General features: G+C 42.0%; 1 protein-coding gene and 1 pseudogene across 4 annotated transcripts in view; one reads left to right on the plus strand and one right to left on the minus strand.

Moving 5' to 3' along the window:
• Positions 1 to 27,115, minus strand: part of LOC126356220 (SNF-related serine/threonine-protein kinase-like) — a 326,256-nt gene that overhangs the window by 127,479 nt on the left and 171,662 nt on the right. The gene's annotated exons all lie outside the window — the stretch shown is intronic.
• LOC126356634 (5S ribosomal RNA) lies at positions 18,979 to 19,095 on the plus strand (annotated as a pseudogene).

The raw sequence follows: 27,115 nt of genomic DNA on the forward strand, positions 1-27,115 counted from the left end.
CTTGCTCAATATACAGATTGAATAACATCGGGGAGAGGCTACAACCCTGTCTCACTCCCGTCCCAACCACTGCTTCCCTTTCATGTCCCTCGACTCTTATAACTGCCAGCCGGTTTCTGTACAAATTGTAAATAGCCTTTCGCTCCCTATATTTTACCCCAGCCACCTTCAGAATTTGAAAGACAGTATTCCAATCAACATTGTCAAAAGCTTTCCCTAAGTCTGCAAATGCTAGAAACGTAGGCTTGCCTTTCCTTAATCTCGTTATGCAAGCATTTATTCAGCTTGGCACTGAATGACATAGTTCTTGGGTATCGTTCTAAGGGCTATCACGCCAAATTCTGTCCCACTGGCGTCTTAAAGCGTCAAAATTCCCGAGCTGGTTGGACGGTCCTGCCCGTAACACTCCAGACGTTCTCAATTGGGGACAGATCAGGAGACCTTGCTGGCCAAGGTAGACATTGGCAAGCACGAAGAGAGGCAGTAGAAACTCTGGCCGCGTGCGGACGGAACTTATCTTATTAAAACGTAAGTCCAGGATGGTTTGCCTTGAAGCTGTAAGGGTGCTGCGGATGACAACCAAAGGGGTCCTGCTATGAAATGAAATTGCATCTCCAGCCAATAATTCTGGTTGTCTGGTCGTCGACAAGTTAGACTGGTATCCTACCGTTCTACGGTGCGTCAAAGACTCGTCTTCGGCCTGGAATCTCACTGACGGGAGTAGAATTGTCTTCAGTGATGAGCCCGCTTCGAATTAAACTCAGATTACCAGCGAAGACATGTGTGGAGACACTCCGGACAGCGGTGGCATACCAACACCTTTGCCGGCCTGAGTGACCGGCGGTTCTGGGCGCTACAGTCTGGAGCCGAGCGACCACTACGGTCGAAGGTTCGAATCCTGCCTCGGGCATGGATGTATGTGATGTCCTTAGGTTAGCTAGGTTTAATTAGTTCTAAAGTATAGGCGACTGATGACATCAGAAGTTAAGTCACATAGTGCTCAGAGCCATTTGAACGAACATCTTTGTCGCCCGCCATACGGTCCAACAATAAGGAGTCATGGATAACGGCCTCAGATAGAGCAAGGTGTTACTGACCTGCTCCATTTGTGAAGCTTTTCCCTTAACTAAATTGTCCACTTTTTCTGAAATTGTAATCATCTGTTTGTCTGGTTACTGATTTCTGTCCCATTCGGGTAATTCCTTCTTGATGCATTTTTTGTCTTAGTGTCCATTCGGATTGCGCGACATGCATTGGTCACACGTTTCTGTAACGTCTGCATGTTGTCGACGGATTTGAGCATACACTAATGCCTTTAAATGGTCTCACAATCAGAAATTAAACGGATTCAGTTTCGGTGAAAGGGTAGACCATGCTACCGAACCTCCTCGACCAATCCATTCCTAATTAATCGTTGCAGTTAGATATCGCCGCACGATCCGTACAAAATGCGAGTGGTGTCGGCTTGTGCACAAACAACAGTCATTGTCCTTCTGCCAGGGTAACGTTCTTCTGTAGCGTTGGTAATTCATAGCACAGAAATCGACAATACGCAGCACCTGTTAATCTGTGAAGAGTGTGACCCTGTCAGTCTGCCACCGAAAATTACTACCCATACTCTGATACTGAAACGATTCTGACGTCCCATCTCCACGATTGCTCGAGGATTTGCGTCTGCTCAAACGTGCGTATTGTGGTGATTTACTATTCTATCTCTTTTGAGCCTCGACTCATTACTACACATTTGCCACAAGCAAAATGGCCCATATCTCAACAGGTACTGATTTCCGGACATATCATTATAGCTACATTTCGAAGTAGCTTTGATCAAACTCGCTCGTGTAGGAATACGTCACACTTTTTTCTTTAAACATCCCGTGTATGGGCGACTTCTTTCTGCAGACTTCATTCTGAAGACTGATTTTAGGTGCCACTCTCGACACAGTTTCTTCAGTTACGCATACCTATTGCGATTTACAACCATTTGGACCCCACTTCCTGTAGTCAAGCCTCCACTAAAATTTTGTCTCCCCCACACACCCCTTCGTTACCAAACTCACTAGTCCTTCGTGCTTCATGATGTGTCTTATGAACCGATCCCTTCTTTTACCCAAATTTTGGCATAATTTCTTTTTTCTCCATCCGATTCTGTACCGTCTGATTAGTTATTCGATCTAAGCATCCAAACTTCAACGTTCTTCGGTAGCATAATATTTCTGAACCTATTTCCTTATCACCTGAACTGTGTATCGTCCACATTTCATTTCCGTGAAAGGCTACACTCCAGACAAATATATTCGGAAAAGACTTCCTAACACTTGTATTTATATTTTACGTTAACAATTCTTCTTTTAAAAAAACGTTTTTCTTACTAATGCTGGTCTGCATTTTATGTCCTCTCTACTTCGGCCACCGTCAGTAATTTTGTCAACCAAATAGCAAGACACATCTACAACTTTTCATATCTTAATTCCTTTCGACTGCCTCAGCATGGCCTGATTTCATTCTACGTCGGGCGAATTACTGGGTGGTGTTCGTGTCTGGCGGTTTTGCTCAAAACACATGCTGAACAAGAATCTTTATTATTCAGTGTTCTATAAATTTTGTAAACCAAAAGATATTTTCTGTAAAATATTCCCAGTAGGGTAGAAGAACCTGGTCAACTTCTAGCGTTACTGCAGAATGCTGTCGTTCTCCGACACAAGAACTTCTAATACTTTTACAGGTGGTCATAACTGGCTGCTGACATACGCCGAAAAATATGTCAGAGTTTAAGAATTTAAGAGAACTGTGTACCGTAATCCCCAGCTGTGCGTGTCACGCGAACTCTTAGATGAAAAACAACGATACCTGAGAGGAGGGTCATTCACGCACAATGTGCAAAAAAACTCCAGTTCAAAAAAACTAGACAGTAGTACCACTACCCTACTTCCTTCTCGCGCTAATAATTTAATATACACTATCTGAAATACAACTAAATTTGCACTGTTGCTGACTTTCGAAATCATCTGTCTCTAACCGCCACAGAACTGGGATTAAGCAGATATTTATGTCTGTGACTGTTGCACATTGTCAAATCAGAATCAGCTCCTTGCCGAAATAAAGATTCCACCTATTTCCTTATGTTCGGGGTAAATTTTATAATTGGTACGCATGGTGTGGTTCGGGTTTAACTTATAGTGGAGACTCGATTATCCGGACTGTCAACCGCGAGCCCGCGAGCACTACCAGGCCGTGCCCCGTGCGGAGAATGAACAGCAGGAAACGCAGGAAGATTAAAAAGACGGAAACGATGCAGGGCCATCTCATGCGGATGAATTTCAAGCCATCTTTCAAATGGTTCGAAAAACATGCAATCTGTGATATCGTCAGTTTACCACAGTTAAAACTAATTAGCGATGTAGCAGCAATGACAATTACCGAATATTGTAAACAAAATTAAACTACAGTGACTGTCTTGTGTGACTTTTGTTAGGTATTTCATGATAAGGGTTGCAGTATTTTAGTAATTTTAAGAAAATATGTAAGTATGTATGAAAATGTGGCTACTCAAATAAATAACATTCAGTTTTGTTAATTTTCATAAGATTAATTTGTTTTTCTTGTTTTCAATAAACACCTAACATTAATTATAAAGCCTAGAAAGGTAACCATATGACAACGTACCTAAAATATGACCATACATGGTGACGTTTGTTCTCATTCTAGAGTTAATAATACAAAAATCGCTTTCCTTCATGAATTCAGTTACCCGAATTTTCGATTATCCGAATGACATACGACAACAATTAGTCCGGATAATCGAGTCTCCGCTGTACTCGTAAAACAGCAGATCCAGTCGTAACTGGATAGTAGAGATAAATGCAAATAAAAGATGCGAAATACCTATTTTTCTATTATTATTTTACATCGGAAATACACTTTTTCAAAAAAAACATGTTCTATTTTATTTGAAGCAATTCAAATATAAATATTTTGTATTTTTAAAATGTAAACTGCTACTCTGGACTTTCTTTTCATACTTCGTAGTTTTTCTTCATTCAATGACCCATTTGTTTTAACAAAAAATGGTTCAAATGACTCTGAGCATTATGGGACTTAACTTCTGAGGTCATCAGTCCCCTAGAACTTAGAACTACTTAAAACTAACCAACCTAAGGACATCACACACATCCATGCCCGAGGCAGGATTCGAACCTGCGACCGTAGCGGTCGCGCGGCTCCAGACTGTAGTGCCTAGAACCCCTCGGCCACTCCGGCCGGCTTTTAACAAAAATAGTTCCATGACTGATAAGCGCCAAAGGTGTATCTGTCAAGTGAATTTGACCACGACCCCCTAATTATTATAAGAGGCAGTTAGGCTTGAGTACACATTATATGTTTGTACATATTACATGTTCATCATTACTATAATCATGTTGGGAGAACATCCGCAACTGAGCAGTATAGTAGAGGTTGAAAATACCGCTTCAGTTGTAAATTACCTTACTTTCACGCGACCGATTTCGGACTGTTATAAACCCATCCTCAGGTGTCGTAGCTGTGCCGTGGTCTCCGAGCGCCACGTGTACCAGATGCGGTGTGCTGCCTATGAGCGCATAGGCCTGTTAAGGCGGCGCTCGGGGAACACGGCACAGCTACAACAACTGAGGATGGGCTTATAACAGTCCGAAACCGGTCGTGTGAAAGTAAGGTAATTTACAACTGAAGCGGTATTTTCAATCTCTGTTCGTCATTACTGTTCGTTTAATTTGAAACGTACAGAAATCATTTGATAACGCCTAGTACTTTCAAAAGGAAGTGAAGGAACGAAGGAAAGAGCGAGATCACAAACATTACATTTAATAGCTTCAAAATATACATGTAAGTCCATGTCTCAAAGCAATTCACGCAAAAAACTTGATGATGCAGGCATGTCAAAACGTCAAGCCGCACTGTCTGCAATCTAATCCACGAACCTCATGCACGAACAGTCTAACATTGAGTCTCCTTTGAGCAATCTCGAAAGCAAAAAAGAAAATAGTTTGCCCACCTAAAAGTTCACTAAAATCTTTATCGCAAGAAGCGGACGACTGACTACTGCGAGGAGAAACAAAGATATACAAGCGAGAAATTTGCGAGTTTCCTGAAAGATGACAGTTGTGTAGCCAGACATATCAACACCCAGACGAGTCGGAAAGCCAGATTTTGAGAATTACGGCGCTAATCGCTTAATGCCAGCAATAAGGCGCCACAAGGCTGGCGACAATCTACAGCCAAGGGAAAAGCACAAAGAGAAGCTTAATTAAAAACTATGTCCCGCGGGGCGGGATGGCGCTGCGAAACCACATGGCGCTAAGATGCACGCATGACTCCATCAGCACTGCGTTCGGTGCTAATAATTAAGCTGTCGTCAATTCATAATCAGCAAAAACCTTAAAACATGCAAGCTCTCATCGTTCGAGTAACCTAATTGAAGGCGGCGCCGAAGCAACGATACGATACGAGTATGGTAACAGAGGTAACATACATGTTTACGTCTCTTTCGTGTGAAACCTGTAAACTAACATCGCCATACCGAAAAGGAGATAGTCTTGATAAAATTTCGAAATGTCTCTTTTTGTGAATCTTTAGGTTTATCACAACATACTTTTGATTGTTGGGCGGTTCGAGTATGTAGCTGAGCTATATGTAATCTTCTACATGCGACTTTTTTTGCGTATCATCAAACTCTATACGGAATGAATCAAAAACTTTGGCTATAAGGAATTTATCGGTCGTCTGTACGCGCAAATATGCTGTGGCACGTTGCTCTGCGCCGGTCATTCCTTAGCTCAGGATAACGTTGAACTATTTGTCTCATAATATTCCTGGATTACGTAATTTTAGGATTTGGGAATCAAAGGCTAGTGAATGATTTAATTAATCGTGTTGACAGTTATGTTTCTATAAATCGTGGGGCAGGGCTACACCCTTAATTTGCTCTCTACAAAGACATTATTAATAATCCGCTAGCACTGGCGACATGATGGGTCTGTGTAGTTTCAAATATAAAAACGGTACTTGGTTCTAAGGTGCCTGCGTAACACAACGCTGCAGTGTCAATATTTCGCCACTTTGTACAGCCATATGAATGGACGTCTAGGATGTAATGAAACTGACTCAATGTACTCACTCCCGCAGATGTGCAACATAGAATAACTTACAACGGAAAAACAAAAATAATGGCGCACCAAGGGTAAAATCGCCGAAATTGAGTGAAACTGTATGCCTGAAAATATTTTTATAGATTAATGATTGCAGAGAGACTTACAATCTATTGTCCGATTAAAATGAATTGACAGTTTACATTTCACCCGTCGGAGCTGGTTTCCTCCAATCAGGGCACTCAATGTCACCCTCGAATCGATCCCCGTTGCCAACTTGTCAGTTTACTTGCAATTCCTCGTCTGGAATTCTTCCTTGAGGTGTTTGGATCGCAAATCATGGGTCTGTCACTTTTATTTCGTATTTCATCACACATGGCACATGACATACATACATACATACATACATACATACATAGCACTATTGGATACTTCCGGACAAGATGCGATTCAGCGTCAGATATACATCTATCACAATTACAGATACCGCAGAACCTCCCACGACACTACTTGAGGCCAAATTTTTGAAAGCTGAAATTCATCGTCACGACTGCGTCACCAGTCATAAAAGTAACTACTTATCGCAGTGTTCTGGCGTAGCGCAATTGTTGGCTTATAAACCTCACATGTGGAAAGTCGTAGGTTCGAATCTCGTCAAACGTGACGAAATTTTTCTTATTTCTAAATCTAATCAAAAGAGTTTGAGTGTTAGTTTTATTCAATTAATTGGTTTAGAAGTATCTTTTTATTTTTAATTCCTTGCCACGTCATTTGTATCATCGTACTGACTTTTTTATTTACTCTCATTTTTCTTCGTGTCATTCTCTTTTCGTTTGTAATCTGCCTGTGTCGCCAACTAACTGCGACCAAGGGCCAACGCCCTCGCGTGACCAGTATTAGGATAGTTTCTGGTAGCGAGAAATCGACAGTTTGCTTTTAGCGCTGAAACTGAATTATTTCATCTTTAGTTTGCTCGTAGAGGATCGTCGTCTACAAGGCTATAGTGATTTTAAATCTACCGCAGACTGCTGATGGCTGTTTTCTCGGACACATTGCACATCACGAGGTTGTGGTTAGGTTAGGATCTGAGTTTAAATACAGGGCTACAAATCGCTTCATTTGCCGCAGTCCAGTCATTGATCACTTAAAATCAGCTCTCGACTACGTATGACGCATTTCCGACCTACATCGCGTGGCAATTTCCAGCACATCAACATCACTTGTGAAGCGACCTGCCGCGTCTGTATGTCACCGAGCTGTGGACGGCAGACGATGTGGCAACACTGTAGCGGCACGTGACAGACGTCAACCCTCAAGTAATTTTTATCGGACTGTAGTGATGTTAATACGAAGTTAAACCACCCCTAAAAGAATTACATCTTGGTATACGAAAGAACTTGGATTACGCAAATACGTATTATACTTCCAGCAAATATCGTGAAAGACGATGTTAGGAGGAAAAGGAGAAAGCTATACGAGAGAACACGGACTACGAAAATACGTATGTACTTTTAGAGAAAACCGTGAAAGACAACACAAGGAGGAAAAAAGAAAATCATGTTTAACATCCCGTCAACAAAGAGATCATCAGAGACAGAAGAGAAAGTCTAACGTAAGATGAGTAACGAAATCGGCCGTGCCATTTCAAACGAAATACCCTGGCACTCGCGTTATGTGATAGCGAAACCGCTAAAAACCTAAATGTGAAGGGCCAGACGGGGGTTTGAACATACGTCCTCCCGAATACAGGTCCAGTGTCTAATTGCTCGATTGCTAGCCGATGCAGCTTCCTCGTGATACGAAGAATGTGCAGAAGAGCATGAGGCATATGGTTCCCGCATGTTCTCACTAGCCTCACGCTGTCATTGCCATAGCTCACTGTGGTCGGAATGGATGAAGTGACAAATGCCCTTCATTCCCTGGACGCGACCTCCTACAATCTCTTGCTTGCCTGAATGCTGTTCACAGTTGTTACACACTGTCGCAGTAGCACTGCTGGTTTAGTGTACATTAGACGGCCGTTTATATTAGCCGTCCTGTACAAACACGAATCCCCTATGTAAGTAATAGAAAGATGAGTAAGACAGTCACAGACAATGTATGGTCACTGAACTGCTCGACAACCCGACCCTGCGCTCGTCTAGCTACGTTTCATCGCGTTTCGTTACTCAGGTACACAGCAACACAAATGAGTGGTTTAGGCTGATCAGAAAGAAACGGAGATAATGGTATAACGTCACATCGACAACATGGTCACTCGAGACGGAGCACCAACTCTTAGGAACCATCATGGCATTCGTCTTAATCGATAACAGAAACTAAGGAAAGATCTGTCAGAATGGCTGAAAGTGGATTTGAATCTCGAGGCTCCTGAATGTGAGCCCAGGGCGCTATCCGAGATGAGATGTATTACAGCTTTAGAGTCGCTGTAATTTTAGTGTACTTACACAGCTGCCCAGTGTCAAGTCTGATGGGTTCAACCAAGAAGGGGTCTGCTAAGGCCAGTGAAATGCTTACACCAGTGGCAACTCCCTCCAGAAGTGCATCAACTGCAATGGCTCCCTGATTATCATCAGCGTTCTGTTTGGACTGGAGAAGGATATTTTGATTTGACTAGCCTCTGCTTTTATTCCAATCTTTGCTTTGACGATAGTGCATTTGACATGAACGGAATGAGATTGTAGGTCACAGTTCTTGAACTGCCCTGGTCGGGCTTACATATCAAAAGCCTGGACCTGTTGACTTGATAAAGGAACTTTCTATAATCTTGTAATGATATACTGCAACTGTCTTGTTGTACAGGGTCGTCGTTTAAGTATTACACACTGCCTCCAGCTTACGCAAAATCGGTTGGTTCTTCCTGCATTAGATGTGGTCTACCGTGCGCCATAAGAGGCTTTTAACGGTATATTCTCTAGGCAATTATCTGTACAGGAGCCAGCATTCCCGTTTTCAAAAATCTTTATCCGTTATACTGAGTCAACCAGAAACATGGTGATTTGGTACCAAAACCGAGCCGCGGATGCAAAGACGTCTATGAACGGCAAATTGTTGAAATTTTTACAATTTATTGCTGCGATCCCGATCTCTAACAACCCTGAAAACTTTCTTCATATCTTTACCCGTTTCCGAGATACAGAGGTTCCAAGTTACCCTTCTTGTCAACAAGGGTTGGCGGTGGGGCGGGTGGGCTGCTATGGCCTGTTGTGGGGTTGTGAACCACTCAGGGCTACGGCGGGACGAAGCCTCTCCGTAGTTCCTACGTCCCCGGTTTAATACATACATACGTACATAATCTTCTTGTTCACGAAAAATCCGGTTTGAAGCGAAAATGTAGTTTATGAAGTAACATAGCACAGGGAAATATGCTGTAAACTATCTCCTTTATCACCAGAAGGTTTCGGGAACCCCATGTTCTTGTAATCAAGCATATGCAAAATTTTTGTGCACATAAAATCCGGCCTGAAGTGAAAAATTAGTTTTGCATTATTTCAATTTCGAATTAGTATATTACACATAAGAAAACTACCAAAATTTTACCGAACCATACAGTTCTTTTTATATGAGTGACATGCCCTGTGCTGTGCCAGGGTAAAAACGGGAACTAGAGGGAAAATGCTCCTATCGAAACACAAAAAGGCGAATATACAACTGTTTAAAAGACTGATTGAAAAGTGGATATACCAGCTACCCGATTCTTCCTTCCTCAGTACTTTTACAAATTTTGTCCAAAATTTTGGCATTTAGATTATATTCGCGCAATTTTATGCTGAGAGGCCCATTGGCAAGTGGGAAAGGGACGGAAAAGTAATAAACACTGAATGACTGTAGAAAGTGATTGTAAATAAAAAAAATCGAATGTGACAATGAGAGTGAGACAGAAAGAAATGCACATAGTGGCAGTGGAACATAGTTGACAGTGACAAAGTGGGTAAGAACCACAGACAGTGAGTGACAGAGTGAGAGAGGGGGCAGGAGAGGGGCAGGAGAGGGGCAGGAGAGGGGGAGAATGATAAGAGACAGTAGCAGTGGGAATGAGTGAATGAGATAGCAGTAGTAGGAGAAAGCAAAAGGGGGACAGTGATAGTGAGAAGAGACAACGGTAGTAGGATATACTTCAGGTGGTGAGATGGGAAATAGTGATAGAGAATCACAAAGAGACAATGACAATGAGTTGGACTCAATGAATGAGTGAAAACTGAAAATGAGAGTGAATGTGTTTGAGCGACTTACAGTCATGGACTATTGGGTGTGGGCGCGTTACAATTGGGGGAGCTTGTGGGAGTAAGAGGTGTGTTGCATGTTACTAGTGGGAGAATGTTTGCACTCCAAATTTTTTGCAAAATTTTTAAAGAGGCTGAGGAAGGGGGAATAAGGCACTTTTAAGCGAGTCTTTTAATTAAACAGTAGCATATTCTCCTTTTTTCCCCTCCGATAATAGCATTTTTCCGCTGGTCGTGTATTTATCCACATTTTATGGTAGCTGCTATTCGTTACACAATGTGCCGATTTTGTTCACTGCAATTCCTTACGATCGTCCTACTAGGGTACTTTGCTGCGCACAATTGTATCGTCGACGAACAATCTACAAGTGCTGCTGATCATACCTGATAATTTTTTTTATGTATACTGGAAACATTATGGGTACTATCACCCTTCCTTGCGGAACACCCTATGTTACTTTCGTCCTGTGTAACATTCGCCGCCAAGTACAACGTTGTGGATTCTATTACTCAAATATTCCTCGAGCAAACAACAGATTTGCGAAACCACTCCGGTATGATAGTTTCTTGGTTAGCAGTTTACAGGGTGGTACAATGTCTAACGCCTTTCTGAACTTTTTGTATTCCTAAGGGCCTGCAGCGTAGTAAATATCTTGTAAAGACAGTTTATATATGTCGTTACTTTATGAAGCTTTATTCAAGAGTCGTACAGTTAGGGGATAAGCTTCTTCCGGCTGCACTGCTATTTTCAAACGCTATAAAATCATATAGCGCAACTAGTAAGTACAGTTTTATAAATCTGATTCGTCTGTAACAGTGTGTCAAGCACTTAGTTACATATCTCGTCGTTGACGTTGTAGCTGTCAAATATCTCTGCGTATTGTACTTGTAGCGCAAATTGGATTGTTTTTGTTTCTAGGTGTTTTTTCTCGGCAGTAGATGTTGTGGAGTAATTTTTGTTGAGATTTTCGTTTTATATAGACTGAACTTAAACATAAAACTTTACAGAAAATTTCGTCGAAATTTCAGTACACGGTAATAGACGACATGATAATCAAGGACAACTTTCACAAATCTACACAGACAATTTATAACCACCACATAACTCCACAGATGAAGATAAATATGTAATCGTACAACATTGTTGACTTCTACCAAGTAAAGTTGTAAAAAATTGTATAAAATGAAAGTTTCAACAAAAATTAGTCAACAATAACGTTTACTGTTGAGAAAAAAGAATATATATAAACAACTCAATCTGCACTACAAACACAGGGAACGGAAGCTTATGACAGGCTCGTAGGACACTGGCTGATGTGACAAGCTCCGGCCCGTTTTCCCAATACAGCTAGCTCGTAGCGCACAAGAGAAACGAACTGTAATGGACTAATGCGTCACTAAAATTACACAAATGTTTGTGGCGAGTCGCTCATTTGTGAATAATATTAATCATTACGCCCGATAACGCACACGGACCAACACTGTTTTCACAACAGGTACTTATTGTTACTGCGAAAAATATTGTTACGTAGCTTCGGTTGGCAACGAACGTAAACATTCCTGAACGGCACGGAGTTAGGTCGTTTCCATCAATCACAGATGACTCAAGTAAAAATGTGTGGCCAGTACTCGACACGCCATTGCAGACCGATCATACAGGGTGAGCACAAAGTCTTGCCCTGATTATAACCATTTATTACAGAATAACCGTTTGATATAATAATTTACATTTGATGCCGTCACATAGTTTAGTGTTTCTAGTTTTTTTTAAGACCACTTACGTTAGTAAACCTCAACGTGTGCTCCCCTGGTAGCTCAGAGAATGTCAAGGCGGTATTCTAGTTCCCGTCAGGTGTTTCGTAACATGTGTTCTGTCACAGTACCCACAGCAGCTTGTATCCTAGCCTTCGGTTCATCGACGTCTTCAATTGGTGTGACGAAGACTCTGTCCTTGGTATAGCACCAGAAAAAAATGTCAAGGGGCGTAAAGTCTGGAGGTTCGAGTCCTCCCTCGCGCGCGCGCGTGCGTGCGTGCGTGCGTGCGTGCGTGTGTGTCTTAAGATAATTTAGGTTAAATAGTGTGTAAACTTAGGGACTGAAGACCTTAGCAGTTAAGTCCCATAAGATTTCACACACATTTGAACATTTTTGTAATGTCTGGAGAGGGGTGTAATGTCCGGATCGGTGGATTGGAAGGAACAGTCTAACACCCTGGCCACCCCGCTCTCCAGACATTATGCCCCTTGACTTTTTTTCTGGTGCTATATCAAGGACAGTCTTCGTCACACCAGTTGCTGACGTCGACGAACTGAAGGCTAGGATACAAGCTGGTGTGGGTACTATGACAGAACACATTTTACGAACCACCTACCGGGAACTGGAATATCGCTTCGACATTCTCCGAGTTACCAAGGGAGCACACGTTGAGACTTACTGGGCAAGACTCTGTGCTCACCCTGTATTTAGAACTAAAAACTGCATATACTAATAGCGCTGTATAACTACAGCTCGCTTGAAAATAGCAGTGCAGACGAAACAAGCTTATCGCCTAACTGTACTACTATTGAATGAAGCTTCAGAAAACAGCATCGTCTAGGATAATAACATTTGTAAAATGCCTTTCGGAACTGTTTGAGACCTTTTCATCTGCGTCTGTTGTTTGCAACATGTGCCCCAGTAAATCAAGCTGTGTCTCTGAGGAGTGGGGCGAATGGCAATATTTCGCGCGAGAGCCGTGAGGCGGCGCGGGACAAGGAAGCTGGCGGGGCCCGCGACACAGGCGGACAGCGGACAGGCGCCGGCTAATTCTGTACGCCGGGTCGCGGGAATCTTAATTCTTCAGATACCCAACGGCGCGCCCGACGCTAAAATTAGACAACCCGCCGCCGGCGCGCCGCCTCTCGCCGTGCAATTCTCCTACCAAACACGGCCGCTCCGACGCGCCAATCTCAAAATACTGAAGCTTCGCTCACGAGTTCAATCCAGAGAGCAAATATCTTAATTTGTTTACTGCACGCATGAATAGTGTCAGCCCTTTGCTCATTGTCAGATCATCACGACGTCAAACATCTGATGCAATGAATCTTGTCACAGTACCGTGCGCAAGTTACAGGTTTTTTGCTCGCGTATCATGTCATTTCTGGATACTCAGTATCTACTCTGTAGGAATCAACGTGGATTCCGGAAACAGCGATCGTGTGAGACCTAACTTGCTTTATTTGTTCTTGAGACCCAGGAAATATTAGATACAGGCTCCGAGGTAGATGCCATTTTCCTTGACTTCCGCAAGGCGTCCGATACAGTCCGCACTGTCGCCTGATGAACAAAGTAAGAGCCTACGGAATATCAGACCAGCTGTGTGGCTGGATTGAAGAGTTTTTAGCAAACAGAACACAGCATGTTGTTCTCAATGGAGAGACGTCTACAGACGTTAAAGTAACCAACCTCTGACATGCCACAGGGGAGTGTTATGGAACCATTGCTTTTCACAATATTTATAAATGACCTAGTAGATAGTGTCGGAAGTTCCATGCAGATTTTTGCGGATGATGCTGTAGTATGATAGCGGAACAAACACTGGCAGTAGGTACTTCTGTAAAATATCTGGCAGTATGCGTACGGAACGATTTGAAGTGGAATCATCATATAAAATTAATTGTTGGTAAGGCGGGTGCCAGGTTGAGATTCATTGGGAGAGTCCTTAGAAAATGTAGTCCATCGACAAAGGAGGTGGCTTACAAAACACTCGTTCGACTTATACTTGAGTATTGCTCATCAGTGTGGGATCCGTACCAGGTTGGGTTGACGGAGGAGATAGAGAAGATCCAAAGAAGAGCGGCGCGTTTCGTCACAGGGTTATTTGTAAGCGTGATAGCGTTACGGAGATGTTTAGCAAACTCAAGTGGCAGATTCTGTAAGAGAGGCCCTCTGCATCGCGGTGTAGCTTGCTGTCCAGGTTTCGAGAAGGTGCGTTTCTGGATGAGGTATCGAATATATTGCTACTTATACCTCCCGAGGAGATTATGAATGTAAAATTAGAGAGATTCGAGCGCGCACGGAGGCTTTCCGGCAGTCGTTCTTCCCGTGAACCATACACGACTGAAACAGGAAAGGGAGGTAATGACAGTGGCACGTTAAGTGCCCTCCGCCACACACCATTGGGTGGCTTGCGGAGTATAAATGTAGATGTAGATGTACTAATACTCAATAGGATTTCGAGCTCACCTTCAAATGGTGAGCACTTTGGAAGTATGCTGCACACAATCCCATCAATACGAAAGTTGTTACTTGAGATTATAATATAACTGAGGTCGGCTTTACGATAAACAATGATAAAAATTACCTTCCTTCGGTCAAGTGCTATACCTGGACAAAATTTTGAATTGACGAGATTTTCACTTTCGACTCAATAAAGGCAAGTCTTCCGGTCAGCACTTCAGCTTTCTTACACAGTTCGCTGATTAAATAGTTCCATTTTTAGCAACCATATACAATCGTTCACTCGACGAAATACCCGCACCTAAAATTGGAAAACTGCACAGGTCACACCAATACACAAGAAAGAAAATCCAATTACTCCACTGAATTATAGACCCGTAACAATTCCATAAATTTTCCGTAGTATTTTGGAACATATACTGGGTTCGAAAATTCTGAGTTGCCTCGAAGAAAACGACCTAATGACAAAGCAGGAACGAAGTCAGAAAATATATTTCTTGGGGAACACAACTCGCTCGCATGCGTCAACGAGTGCTATCGACAGAGTTGATACAGTATTTCTAGATTTCCAGGAGGCTTTTTTTCACCATTCGTCGCAAGCGACTTCAAATAAAATTCCTTGACTGTGGAGCATCGTCTCAGTTGTGTCAGTGCACTGTCTATTTCCTGTCAGACATGTACAACTTGTAGTAACTGTCGAGAAGCCATCGAGTGAAACAAAAGTGACATCTGGCGTTCCTCAAGGAAGTGTCACAGGATCTCATAATCTATATACAACACTTCGGAGACAATCTGAGGAGCCCTCATAGACCTTTTGCACATGATGCTGTCGTTTACCGTCTAGCAAACGGATCTGAAGATAAAAATAATAAAAGCATTTAGACAAGATACCTGCCCGGTACGAAAAGTCGTAACTGACGGTGGGACACTGGTATATCACATAAATGTAAGGGTTGCCGAATCACAAAAATACCCATGCGTTATAATACGAACTTACATTGGAACCAGCACACAGAAAATGCTGTGGGTAAGGCGAAACCAATATTGTGTTTTACTGGTAGAATACTGAGTAAACGCAACACATCTACTAAAAGAGACTGCCTAAATTACAGTAGTCCGATTGTTCTGGATCATTGCTGCGCGGTATAAGATCCTTATCAGGTAAGACTGGCGGACATTGAAAAAATTCAAAGGAGGTCAGCTCCTCATTCTGTTCCACTCCCATATAGAGCGAGGAAAAAATAACTCATGTATACCTCAGTACGGCTGTAATTTCTCGTATCTGGAAGTATTTAGTTTTTTCAGTAATTAGTGGGGCCCGAATATCTATTCTCTACCAAACCGTGCACTATCATAATCATGTCCTAACATGCACAAAATAAGCAAGAAAAAAAGAGTAATACGTGGAATCAAAATTTAGTCCTGCGATTAACCTGATGGCATGCTGTACCCGCATTAAACTTTCTCTCGAAAAAAATGGCACGCAGTTGGAATGGTTCGCCATCCCTGTCATAGGAAATATCGTTACGGCAATTCGTATAACTGCTAAACGTACACAGCAGAACCAAACGCGTATCCTAGTACAACAGTTGCTGTGTCCAGTTTGGCATCAAAGTTAAAAATTACCGTCAGTAAGTCTACACAGGTCAAAAGAGTATACAACCATAGATGTTTGTTATGAAGAACAAACCGAAGCAGAGATGCAAAAAATGGTTATTCAATTCGCAGTAACATTAGACATAAGAATAGAACGAAAGTTATAGGATAAAACTGCAACTCAGTTGCAAAAGAGCACGATGAAAAAAGTAACACCTCAGACCCAGCGTAATAATAATACAGAATAGAATGGCATATACATGCAGTTTTTTTAAAAAAAGGGTGTGAGAGTAGTGTAATTTTTTTTTTACAAAAATACATCAATGAAGCACGTGCTAACATCAATCGGTGTAATTTCTAAAAGTAACAGTTCAATCATCACATGCTAAATTTCGTGCATTTATATTTGTTTCATGTTTCGTTTGGGTGTATACAGATATCGTAATGATGGTTTAAATCGAAATCGGTAGTTATAATGAACACAATTACAAATCAAAGCAAAATGCATTTCAACAATGCTTTATAGCAGTTGTAGAAAGGTTTTATACTAGCTGTACGGAGGTGTACTTGCCGCCATATACTAATAGCTGAACAACTCGATAGCTTACACACACACACACACACACACACACACACACACACACACACACACACACACACACACACACACACACACACACCACCTACTGCTTGAAAAGGGCACAATAGTCGAAACTGGCCAATAGCCCAAGACATATAATAACTTAAATAATATATAATAACTGAAATGTCATTTTAGACAGAAATAGCGCAAAAGCTTAAATGGCAATCTGATTGCATCCGATATACGTGGCACATTTCAGCAACAGCAGCATCGAAATGGCACCAGTTACTTATAACCGAAACTCAACTAAATGAACTCAAGAGACTGACATGTTAGCTGCCTTAGACGCTTTATAACGCCAGGTTGGTAGTTCCGTCATTACCTCCGGAGTTTTACAGCTCTGGATGTTAAATGACACGTTAGTAACACACCTGGTACATACTATACGACGAGAACGTTTCGCAGTTCTAGGTACCTTTGTTGCGAAACTTATTAACTAACAGTACTGACTAAAAAAACCACTCCCAATCACAGTCCAACCCAAATTAAGAACAGATATGGTGAGCAATTGTACTCTACTAGAGCTATAATTAAAACATCACAGGATATTGACAATGAATATTTACTGGAACGCTCCACTCTACCCGCCCGCACAGCCGCGTGCGTTAGCACGCCGCTTCCGGGATTCTGGGAGTGGTGCCGGCCGGCTATCGACCGCCGGGCGATATACGCCGGTGTGTCGGCCAATGAGGATGTGGTTTTTAGGCGGTTTCTCGGATCCTACTTGATGAATACCGGACTCAGTTATATGATTAGCAGGCGCTTAGGAATCGTTCACAAAATGGGATAAAATTAGACGCACACAGATAGAGTACACATACTCCGTCTTGGGGGGGAGGGGCAGGAAGGCCTTTCGTTCACCCTCTACTACCAACATTGTCGAATCGAAGAATCAACATGCTGAATCCGTGAAGATACGGGATAAAGGCCAGGAAAAAGAAACGGAATGCTTCGTTCTACCTGAGAATTACTATGGTTCTCTGAACACCACATACTGTTCCTGGAAACTTCTACACAGTACTTGAAGTTAAAGAAAAAACAAACTGACAAAGTGCTGCTGCAGGAATCATTCGTTAATCATTTAAAGGGGGAAGAAGACAGTCACCTCCCCTCCTCCTTGCTGGTGGTAACCAGGCTGTGTGTTAAATTTGTCTCCTACTTCAAGACTAATTCGGAACAAGGCCTTGCAAATATAACTGTGTGTGAACTAAGACAAAATGGCATTTTGGTCAATGGAAAATAAAACTAAAAAGAAAGAAAAGAATATTATGGTTACATCCCGCCGACGATGAAATAATTTGACACGCAAAGAAACTCGACGGGAAAAGTATGGGGAAAGAAATAGACCACGTCTTACGAGATTTAGGGAAACCACGGAAACTATAAATTAAGGCGCAGCTCTGGCAAAGCTGGTAAATGAGAGCATAGGAGCAATTGGTATAGTGTTTCAAGAAGTGAGGAATATGTTGTATTCTGAATCAACAGGCGGTCAGGAAATTTAACAGGATCTGCCGTCCCATTTATGTTTAATATCAACGTGAATGAGCATAAAATATGTTGGGGGAGGTAGAGAAGCACGCACAGTGCCAGCGTGCAAAATTGCGCCCCCGAAACTCCACAGCGACATTTCCTTTCGTGATTTAACACTGGAGAGAGCAATGCATTCTGTATTCCTAAAACGATAATGCCTTTTGTCTTCATTGATATCTACTACATGTTTAGAGAAGTTCTAACAGTATTTGCTTTCTTTTTGCTATTAAAAATCGTACAACCAATGTACACACTTTAATCTTGATTATGTAGGATAGCAGATAAGGAGCTGTAGTTTATCTTCGGCGTATTGTGTTTCGTGGCAGTCTGGCATTCAGGCGATGAGAGAATTATCTGAGCTCTGAATCAGGCTTTCAGGATTTATCTGGTTGTCACCGAGTGTTCCGAGAAATTTTCGGATTACATCACACAGCGAAAAGTATCTGAACCCTTCTGCCCTATTTTAATTGGAAACTTCACTTGTAAATCGTTTTCACTGTTATGCTTATTATGCTTACCTCATAACACGTTACAGCTATATTGTAGCATTCCACGGGAGAAAATTTTCTTATTGTAGCATAGAAAAACTGAAAAGTTCTTATACAATGAAGACAGTATTTAGCGTGGGATAATCAATAACTTCGGCAACGGCCTTGCCGTAGTGGATACACCGGTTCCCGTCAGATCACCGAAGTTAAGCGCTGCCGGGCGTGGCTGGCACTTGGATGGGTGACCATCCGGTCGACATGCGCTGTTGCCATTTTTCGGGGTGCACTCAGCCTCGTGATGCCAACTGAGGAGCTACTCGACCGAATTTTGAAAGAGTACACTTGTCACTACGGAAACACGCCTAGTGTCAGACAGGTCGTTATTTGAGAAGGGAATTAATATCAATGCACGTCTGGAGCACAGCTAGGCAGCGAAATGAATCTTGGACTTTGGGAAAACCGGAAAAGAAGAGCATGAAAGTGTTTCAAATGCGATGTTACAGAAGGATGCAGCAAAGTTAGTATACCAGTAAGAGTAACAATCAGGAGGCTTTCCGTAGAATAGGCGAGGAAAGGAAAATGTTTCACTAGAAGAAGTGACAGGACATGGTTGAGGCATCAGGGAATAAGTACCATGCTATTACACGTAGCTGCAAACAGAAAAATTGGGGGGGGGGGGGGGGGGGAACAGAAACTGGAATATATCCAACAGATAATTGAGGGCGTTGGGCGTCAAGTGCTGCTCTGAGATAAAGGGAGGAAAGGAAATAGTGGCGATCGCATCCAATTAGCCAAAAGACTGAGGAGAAAAAGAGAGAGGCTACCTGGAGCACGGAATCACTGAATCCATCTAACGCAAGCGAACTTAAATAGCCAGAGTGAGTGTTCGGCTAGACCGCAGATTTGTAAAAGTTAACTACAATTGTAAGGTGGATATAATTTCGCACCTTACAAGCACTCCATCTACTTACTTTGCCGTGATTTACAACCGGAATTAGACATCATTTGATAGGTTGCACATCGTATATATATGAATATTTAAAGAAGACTGACATTGCACTTATACCCTGTAAATAGCTGTTAACGCTTATTGCATGAAAGGTGACGGAGTGTCTTTATTATCAAAACGGCGTAATGAATGATTGCCTATACTAGTACAGGTTGGAACGCCACTGGAAATGAAATGGCAAGCATAACTCAACCCTGGATGGAAAATCCCGCACAGGTGTGTTGGTCCTGCTTGACACAGGAAGTAACCCCAGACGGACGGTCGGAGCACCTGAGCGCTGAAGCACAATACAGCGGCGGCCGGCCGAATCGTAGCGGGTCCGGAGGGATAACCGGATAATACTTCGGAAACTCTGAAAATCTTGGACGTAGCAGAGAGGAATGATGAAGCGTTGCCTCGCAGGCTGAGTTATTTTCGAGGATTTTTACTCTGAGAAGCGTATCACTGTATGTATTCCTAATTAACGGGGACAGGTATTACCTCGCAAACTTTCCGCCCTGGTCGATAAAAGACTAAAATATGGTTGGTCGGGGTTCGGAAGAATCTGTAGAGAGGGAAAATATTTCGTGGTTTAGAGAATATGATTCGTTCTCTGCAGTTACAAGGGAGGGGAGCCGAGCTTTGCTGGAAAGCCAGCGGTGGAGAGAAAGCGGTCTTCCGTTATGAGCGCCCGTGTTTGACAGCCGCACAGAATCAGCTTCTGATGGTACAGACGGACTTGCTGTCTTTTCTCTCAGGAGATTTTATAGTTAGAAGAGTTGAGCACTGTACTGTTGCAAACTTATACGATTCTGGACTTCGCCTCCGGGTAGGGAGTCGTCGTTGAGAACGCAGCGTTCAGTGATTGAGAGCACTACTTCTGCATATACTAACGTTGACACGTTATCTGAACTCCGTCCTTGAGGCTGGGAGTTCGCGTTTCTCGTCTGTAGAACACAGAGAGGAGAAATAAATGTAAATGTCGTGTAACTAAGGCCTCCCGTCGGGTAGACCGTTCGCCGGGTGCATGTCTTTCGATTTGACGCCACTTCGGCGACTTGCGCGTCGAAGAGAGGAGAAAACAGCATTAGAGTATACTAGTCCGAGGCCTGCCTTCTGCCATCCTAGTGTTTGAAAGAGTTTATTTTGTGGCTGGAGTTCTTCCATTGTCGCAGACATGTACGAGAACCATCAGTCCGATGCACCGGGACGCAGTACATACGGTGATATTGCTAATTGCTTCGGCTTATTAGGGCTACAAAGCTAAACAGCTGTGATCACGTAAATTTTATATCCGCTGAGGTTGCATACCACTAGAGATCATCTTTGAAAGTAGTGTCTTCTAGAGTTTGGTACATAGATCGCGTAGCCATAAAAAGGGGCAGATTTGAGCAACTGATCAATCCCATTAGTTAGGAAATCTATTTTTATCTATTTATGTCTATTGGACATTGATAGATAAACATTTTTAATATATAAAGGGGTTTTAATCCACAATAAATGTATAAGCAGAAACAGCATTTTTAATTTGTAGTTACTAGTTCCCTTAATTACTCATTTATGTTGATGTTTTAATTTATATCTTAAAGAGCAAGAAGGAGGAGATAATATCACCATGAAGAGATCCTAAGATCTGCTTCAGGGGGTAGTCAGACAGGGCCAAATCTTCATTTTTGCTTTAAGTATTTTCCGTCACGCACATTCATTTTACACCTGCCTGGAGTAGCATCTTGGACAATACGTTATCCTTGACCCGCTCATCATCATAAAGTAATGTGGTATTGCATGAATGGCGGGGGGACCCGCAAGGGTAGGCTCACCCTCTCATCATCGTGTACTATGAGCTTAAGCGAGGACATCCCCGATACTTCCTAGTTTCAATAGGATGTACAGTATTTTTAGCGACAGTTAATTTTAGCTGTGCATTCGTATCGAAGGCGCAAAATGTAAAAACATTTCCGAAGACATGATTAGCATGTACCAAAACTTACTGTATGAGTACCTTATTACAACCGTTAGCCACATTTGACATCACGCATTGAGAACATACTAAACACAACATTAATATATCTATCGTTCTTGCTTTTAGTAGAAGAGGCAGCATTTGCATTCCTAACAGAACAACCTCAGCTATGCTGGCACTTGTCGTAATTTACTCAAGTTGATTACTGCCATAATTATTGACATCCGTGTATGCGATATCAGCAGTTTAGAATCGGAGGCGTCCGGCAAATCCTTCAAATTCTAACAATAGCAGTGTATTTATAATGGATGACTTAGCTCTACAGACGATACTACATCAACAATTAAAACTAAAATCTGAGCTTCACAACAGTGTACTAAAAGAAGTGCCCAAATGATTGTTATTACAACACTATAGATGGAGATAGTCTTATTACACGGTCCCCAATTTATCGCGCATTGTGTAGATGCACTCATCAAGGTCATCTTTGGCCATAAAGCCTTGGGGGGTCGCGGTGATATTAAAGGGAGTCGCGAAACAGCTTGCACTTTTCTCACATGATATACTGCGAACTATGGACGAAGGGCAATAAACAGATTACATATTTCTATATTTCCGAAAAGAATTCGACACTGTGCCCTTCTGCAGACTGTTAACGTAGGTACGTGCATACGGAATAGACTCCCTGATATGTGACTGGATGGAAAGGTTTCTTATGCAACAACGCACGGTATTGTCCTCGGCGGCGAGTGTTCATTGTAGACAGGTGTAACACCTGGAGTGCCCGAGGGAAGTGTGATACAACCGTTGTCAAATGGCTCTGAGCCCTATGGGACTTAACATCTGAGGTCATCAGTCCCCTAGACTTAGAATCTTAAGAATTACTTAAACCTAACTAACCTAAGGACATCACATACATCCATACCCGACACAGGATTTGAACCTGCGACCGTAGCAGCAGCGCGGTTCCGGACTGAAGCGCCTAGAACCGGTCGGCCACAACGGCCGGCACGGCAGTTGCTATTTTCTATATACATAAATGATCTGCCAGACGTGGTGGGCAGGAATCTGCGGTTGTGCGCTAATGTTCTGTGGTGTACAGGAAGGTGTCGAAGATAAATGACTGATGGTTAATACAAGATGACCTAGACAAAATTTCTAGTTGGTGTGATGAATGGCAGTTGGTTCTTAACATAGAAAAACCTAAGTTAATATAGAGGAGTAGGAAAAACAAACCCATTAATGTTCGGATACAGCATCAGTAGTGTCCGGCTTGACACGGGTACGTCGTTTAAATATCTGGGCGTAACTTTGCGAAGCAATATGAACTCGAACAAGCATGTGTGAACTCTGGTAGAGAAGGCGAATGGTGTACTTCTGTTTATTGGGAGAATTTACGGAAAGTGTAGTTCGTCTGTAAAGGAGATCGCATATAGGACTCCATAACAACCTATTCCCGAGTGCTACTCGAGTGTTTGGGATCCACACGAGGTCGGATTGAAAGAAGACATTGAAGCAATTCAAAGGGGAGCTGCCAGATTTGTCACCGATAGGTTCAATCTGCATGTAAGTGTTATGGATAGGCTTCGGGAGCTCAAATGGGAATCCCTGAAGGGAAGAAGACATTCATTTCGAAGAAAACTGCTAAGAAAGTTTAGAGAACCGGCATTTGAAGCTGACTGCAGAATAATCCCACTGCCGCAAACATACATTTCACGTAGGACCTCGAAGTTATGATACGAGAAATTAGGTCTCGCACGGAGGCATGTAGAGAGGACAGTCGTTTTTCCCTCACGCTATATGCAACTGGAATAGGAAAGGAAACAACTACTTGTGGTACAGGGAATCCTTCACCACCCACCGTACGGTGGGGATGTAGATTTTACGAGAAAAAAATTATTTATTATAAACAATTTATATATGATAGGTGCACATGAGAAGAAATAAATTAATGTGATGGTTTCACTTGTTTTTGCTACATACGGGTATCTAAATAGTACCTGCATGCGTGTATCTACAGTATGAGACTCGAAAGCAGTTTTCGAGTGATAAAAGACGATTCGTGTATTTAATTTTTAGCACAACCATAGACGAAAAGCTCTTTTCACAGAGAGAAGACGTGGCGAATGGTATTAATATTTTCAGTGCTTCTGAGACTAAATGTCCATATTTATTTCGGCCAGCAAGCCAAAATGTATTTAAAACTTCAGATGTAAATTGCAGTAGTAGCGTTTCCAAGATAAGACAGTTCGATCAGCTGGTCGTGAGTGAATCTCAACCGTAAACTTAGCAGAGGTGTAAGAAATTGAAACAAATTAAGTTTCACGGTTGACCGCACGCTAAACAAAAGCAACAGACGCACGCTTGGCATAGAAAATTAAGTGAAACTGTGCGATTTCAAGTGCCTCTTTTACAGGCTACCGCTGCCAGCACGACTTGTACAAACGCATCAATGTAGATTTTCAAACATGCTCTCACTGCAAGCAGTATAGGAGACTAAATTACAAAGACGAAGTACACATCAAATTAGAACTTGTAAAATGCTCGTGTACGTACAAATCACACATGCATCTTCATATCCGTCACTGTAAACGCAGCTACATAAAACAATAGTCGTATTACATTTTTATACTATCGGTATTTTCTTAATGAATAAAATTAATGCAACACGATTAAATAAATTTTAAACATTTTTCTTACATTTATAATTAAATTCAAAATTCAACAGTAAAGCTTACTGTTGTTATTCCTTTGTGTGGGAGGGAGGACGGGCGAGAGATCGTGAAATATTAATTTTATTTATATTTACTATTCGATGGGTCGCCGAGGTAAGAACCTTGAGAATCGCTGGTCTAGGGTATAGGCAGTCTGTGGGATCACAAGAGACATTTACAGCTCAAGGAACCTACTTTATACATATTACAACAGCGCAGGGCAGGCTTACTCTGCAGCACGTGTAATTCTGCACCTACATGCATACTCTGCACGCCATTGTGAAGTGCATGGTACACGTTAGGGTTTCTTCCAATCTTGTATGGAGCGCAGTAAATTTGAAATCTCCCAATCGTTACACCCTGGATGCTACAGTATTCAAAACAGCTCTTGGCACTGTCAAATGGGATTATTCCGGTAATTAGGTGGGTGGTTCCAGTAATATGACAGAGCTGTATGCGCCGTGACACAGCAATAGTCTCTGACGGTTCGTCTGCTAAGCTTGGGTTATATTGCAACACCGGAATTTTCATTTCGCAATGAACGAATAACAACTTGAGGTTGAAGTGAACTCTGGTATGGTTACAGATAACCCAGACCAGTTTCGCTACTGCCTAGTGTTTCTAGTTTCAGCGTAACAGTTAATGGCATTATCCATCGAAACGAAATACTACAAAATCTGAAATCAGTCGCAGAACGTTGCAGTGAGAGACCACTCTCTCTCTCTCTCTCTCTCTCTCTCTCTCTCTCTCTCTCTCTCACACACACACACACACACACACACACACACACACACACACACACACACACACACACACACACACACACACCCCAACAACAACTTCCCATACAATGTCATTAACATTTCTCAGGCCCGTGAGCGTGAGAGATGGCGCACTGATTAATTTTTAAAGATCAATTTGTGAGTTTATTTTACCTGGAAAGATAAGGACCTTCAGACCCTTTCTTACGTCTAACCAGATATAGCTGATTTATCTTTACAGTAACATTGCAATACGTATACAAAATTCGTTACAAATAATAATAAAAACAATAAGGAATATAATTGTTACCAGGTGTATACAAGATCTTTCCCAAAGCGCTGCTTAAAAGGGCACGGAAGAAAGTGGACGGCAAGATCGGGAGTATCATGCTGGTTTTCGGAAGGGAAGTTCATGTATGGAGGAGATCCTGTGTCTTAAGCTTATAATCCAAGGCACAGTAGCAAGCTGCCTGTCCTACGTCGCAGCGTCTGTAGACTTCAAAAAGGCGTACACCGCTGTTGACAGGTTGGTATGGATGATAAATGAAGAAACATAATTTGACATACATTAATAAATAAAAAAATCTGAAGTTAAATTTTTAGGAGAGATCTGTGCGAACAGGTGTTAGGCAAGCAGAAGGTTTCCGAGAACGGGAAGAACTTCGATGAACCGAGAACGGGAAGAACTAAAAAATTAGAAGTAAACGGCCGGGTACACATGGACTATAAATACAAGACTCATAGAATCCAATGTTTAGCTTATGCCGATGAGCTTGCTATACTGTGCGGAGACATAGCAATGGCAACGAGAAGAATCAACACTTCGAAAAGTTGGGCAAAGACGTGCGCTATAAGAGATACCTGTCGCCTCTCTAACAGTAACAGCATATGTTACAGTAATAAAACCTGAATGTTTACAAGCAAACCTAATGCCTAGATTTGACTTAGTCTGGAGAAACAGATCGGGTGCCAATAAAATACAATAGTGAGAACAGTAACTGGCGTAATGAAAATAATTACAAGAAAATTGAAAAACTAAATGTAACAAAGAGAAAACTTTGAATAATGTTTTATAGCCAACTGGTTCAGATGAGTAAAAACCACTGGATATGCAAGAGAATTTTTGAACAAGCCAACCGCACAAAATCTCTCTCGTCCAAGTGGCTTCACGAAACAAGTGATCTGAAAAAGGCCAAGACTGAAACCATGAAATTCTGAAAAGATATACGTGTCTAAAGAATGTTCTGGGCTTTCATTTCCAGACAAAATAAAAGAAAAGCGGAGCGAAGTAATCAGACGCTTAGAAACAACAGCACTCTAAACGTAAAATCACTGGAAAATTTGGAAAGGAAAACAGAAATAGTTATTTACGTTTACCACATGAGATGCAAAACGAGTAAAAATATAAATGATTATTAATAATATTAAAGACTATGAGGATGAAACGCTTATGGATGTAAATATTACAACAATGTCAATTCTATTAACAATAGGACGTGGATATTTCTTGTAATGCAACATTCTCTGTTCAATGGGAGTAATGCTACACTAACGCAAAGGTTTGGCTTTAGTACCGAAACAACAAAACCTCGTAAATTGTTTCTGCGAATAGAGAAAAGCAATAAGATTAAGTTAGCAGGAAAGTTAAACCAGGGAAAAAAAACTGTGGAGATGGTAGTCATAAAGAAAGAGACGGGGACGAGGAAAGTAGTTGGGCGTTCGTTGATAATGGGACAAAGTTACACGGGTAGGAGGAAGACAACTGGGATCTACGCCAATGATATCAAGAAAAGCTTTTATCTCCTCTTCAATGCAGCATGGGTATTTACTTACCAGCGGGAGGAAGAAAGGAGAAAGTATGATTTA

The sequence above is a fragment of the Schistocerca gregaria genome, chromosome 3, assembly GCF_023897955.1.
Source record: "Schistocerca gregaria isolate iqSchGreg1 chromosome 3, iqSchGreg1.2, whole genome shotgun sequence".
NCBI classification, from domain to species: Eukaryota; Metazoa; Arthropoda; class Insecta; order Orthoptera; family Acrididae; genus Schistocerca; species Schistocerca gregaria.